Here is a 3314-nt window from a genome sequence, read left to right on the forward strand (position 1 = left end):
AACAGTATGTACAGCAACTTAACGTTCAAATGATGGGCTTTGAGTCCTGATTATTACTAATTTTAATCTTGTATTATTGTTTTTAATTTGGTTGACCTTTAATTATTACTTCGAAATTTATTTCTAATTATAATTATAATTACTCCGTAGATTTTAGCAGTAGTTATATGTCCGTCCATTTCTTGCATGTTCCATTTCATGCATTTGTCTGGAAAATGTTTACAGAAGAAGAAATGGCAACAAGTACAATTTATTAAACATAGCTTACAAGTAAACCAAATTATTTCATAAAACATGATTGCAACATGGCATTTTATTCTTACAACACATCTGTCTTTATTACCACACCATAAACACAAATTTATTAAACATCAAACTTACTAGGAAACCAAATTATTTCATAATACAGGATTGAAACCTAGCATTTATTCTTACAACACAACTGTCTTTATTACCACACAATAAACACAAAGATACTTCTACTACTCCATGATCACGCTATCAGTTTGCTTCGATGTGTGGAAGCTGTAAAACAACGATTTCATTGTCAGTTAATTGACTTAAGTTATAAGGCCATTGGGCCAGCGATATGTGACCAGCTAATAAAGTGTATATAATTTGTGCGTTGATTGTACCGATTAGCTTGGTGAGATATGTCATCTAAAGACTTAAAAAGTATTTTACGTTAAAAACTAAAAAAAAATAAAAAAATAAGACGTACGTACTTTGTAGATAGATAACAAGATTTACGTACGTACCGGATTGATAGGCGTTGGACTGAGATTAAAAGCTGCAAGATGGAATCTCCGCAAACTCAGAGACTTCGAAGGATGTTGTCTTAGTTGGAAGAGTGAACCAGAGTTTGTCACCCACTAATTTGATTTCATAAACATTTTGGTATCCAGCGGACGTTTTGAGCTGGATACCTTGCAAGCCGATGATCTGAGGTTGCTTGTCGTTGCTGATGTCTCCAATGACCTTTTTGAAATAGATAAATTCGGTATCCTCAATTTTTACAGGACATACTTTCGAATAGTGTACTTCAATGGTGGAAGTGGGTAGGTCGAAGGAGCAAGATGAGTATGGATCCGGGAACAAACCGGGAGGCAGACCGTATTTACGTAGAACTGAATGAGGGTCACAGTCAGAGGCCGAAGCCGTAAAGACAAGTAGGGATAGGAGGATGAGAGACATTTGGGAAGCGAATGCCATGATTGATTGAAGATGTAATGAGATGAATGATTTTAAGTTAAGTTGTGAAGAATTCATATCAACTAGAGATTGTATTTATAGCCAACAAAACATACCTACCCATCATGCCTGTGAAAAAAAAAAAAAAAATAATTTACTATAATAAACGTTGTAGGTATCATATACTATCATGCATATAATATAATAAAATATAAAATACGTGATTACTTACTATAAACATATGCTCTTCTCAATATATTATAGTTTAAATAACGGGGTGACATGTGTACATAATACATGATGTAACACACATTGACGTTGTCAGATGCAAAGTTAACGTTGGTTTTGTGATAATTATGTCCCAAATATTTTCTTTTCGAAGTTATTAATCAAAACGTCAATTTTCTAAACATAATTGAGGATATCTCCTAAAACACCAACCAAAATGGATCGTTCACCATGGGTAGAAGAATTTGGTAACGATATTTTTTAAAGATGGTGGATCTTCATAAATCATCAGAAAATCTTGATGTTGGGTGTAGTAGTATATAACGACTAGCCAAAATCGCTATTGACGTAGTATATAACGACTAGCCAAAATCATCAGAAAATCTTGATGTTGGGTGGATCTTCATAATCGTTATTTATCGGTCTCACAACGGAGTTTGTCCTCTATATGATATGTTTTAACAAACATTGCATTTATTTTAAAAGACATACTTCTTATAAAAGGAATATTTTTCAATACATAGAAAATCCCAAAATATGTATAATTAATATACTTCTAAACCGTCATTCATTTTAATTAACATACTTCTAAACCGTCATTCATTTTAATTAATATACTTTCTATACATAGAACGTTTTCCATAATCAACTTAACAAATATTTATTTTGAATGCAACGTCCTGTTTGAAAATATGTCATGAACGACTTCATGTAACACCTTGAGCAATTAGCATGCAGACAGCAGAAGCTATTTAAAAACTTGAATAAACAGGCTTTAAAAAGTTAACAAAATTGTTGGTGAGTTATAGGTTTATCGTAAATAATATTTTCAATAATAGACAACAAGATTTCATTTTTATAAACATTTTCTTAAAAACATTCTACAGCCTGTTGAACACTTAGTAACCATACTTCACAAGATTTTTCCTGAATATCCCTTTATAAAGATTGCATCCATACACCGTATCAAATGTACCAAGGAAGTACTAAACACCCATTTATTGCTAGAATGACTAGCCCGGATGAGTTGTCAAACCCGATAGATCTATCCCTTAGGATTCGTTCTTACTAGTTTGTAAACTAGTAATTTTTAGCTACTAAGCTATTAGGGAATATTTTGGTGACACAGCTCAACGTAGAATTATTTAACACTTGTGTCTATTTAGTAAAATCAAAAATGCATGTATTCTCACCCAAATATATTTATAGATACAATGCACGGTTGGCCTCGGATTCACGAACCTATGTTAATAATATATATAAAAAATGTAACAATCATATAATAGTAATAAATAAAGTTATGTATTAATTATATAATACTTTTACTTTTAATTATATAGTGTTGGTATTGTATTGCGAGAAATCAAGAAAAACACTCGGAAAATCGGTGGAAGCTACAAATACAATTATGTTGTATTTGCATTAATATTTTTGGGAGGACATGTCCATGCAATAGGTTAATTGTGATTTCTTGCCTGCACATATCCACGCCATTACTTAATTGCGAGAAAACTTATGGCATTGACATATCCATGCGATAGTGTTATTGTGAGAACTTTATTTGTGTGAACATGTCCACGCGATAGTTTAATTTTCTTTTCTTTCCCCTTTTTCTTATTAATCACTTGTAGCGTGGACAATGTCCTCACACCAGATATCTCGCGTCGAATGTGTAGCAAGAACTTTTTGCGTGAACATGTCTACGCGAAAAAACTATTGCCTGGACATTTAGATATATTGTGTGGACATTTGTCCAAGCTAAATGTCCAAATTGTTGTAGTGTAATTAATTGTTAGTCTTATTTTAAGTTCTTATATAAATTTCTGGTTCGTATAGTCAATTTCGTGAAGCAGTCAGTGTTGTAAAAGTCGGCCGACTTGGCCGACGCGTCAGCC

General features: G+C 32.6%; 1 long non-coding RNA gene across 1 annotated transcript; it reads right to left on the reverse strand.

The window, feature by feature from the left end:
- Window positions 1-264: 264 nt before the first annotated feature.
- LOC139867730 (uncharacterized) lies at window positions 265-1252 on the reverse strand. The gene is made up of 2 exons (XR_011765928.1): window positions 759-1252; window positions 265-525 (listed from the first exon to the last, which is right to left on the reverse strand). It is a non-coding gene; the product is annotated as an uncharacterized lncRNA (long non-coding RNA).
- Between the last annotated feature and the right edge of the window lie 2062 nt (window positions 1253-3314).

Source organism: Rutidosis leptorrhynchoides, chromosome 1 (genome assembly GCF_046630445.1).
Source record: "Rutidosis leptorrhynchoides isolate AG116_Rl617_1_P2 chromosome 1, CSIRO_AGI_Rlap_v1, whole genome shotgun sequence".
Classification (NCBI taxonomy): Eukaryota; Viridiplantae; Streptophyta; class Magnoliopsida; order Asterales; family Asteraceae; genus Rutidosis; species Rutidosis leptorrhynchoides.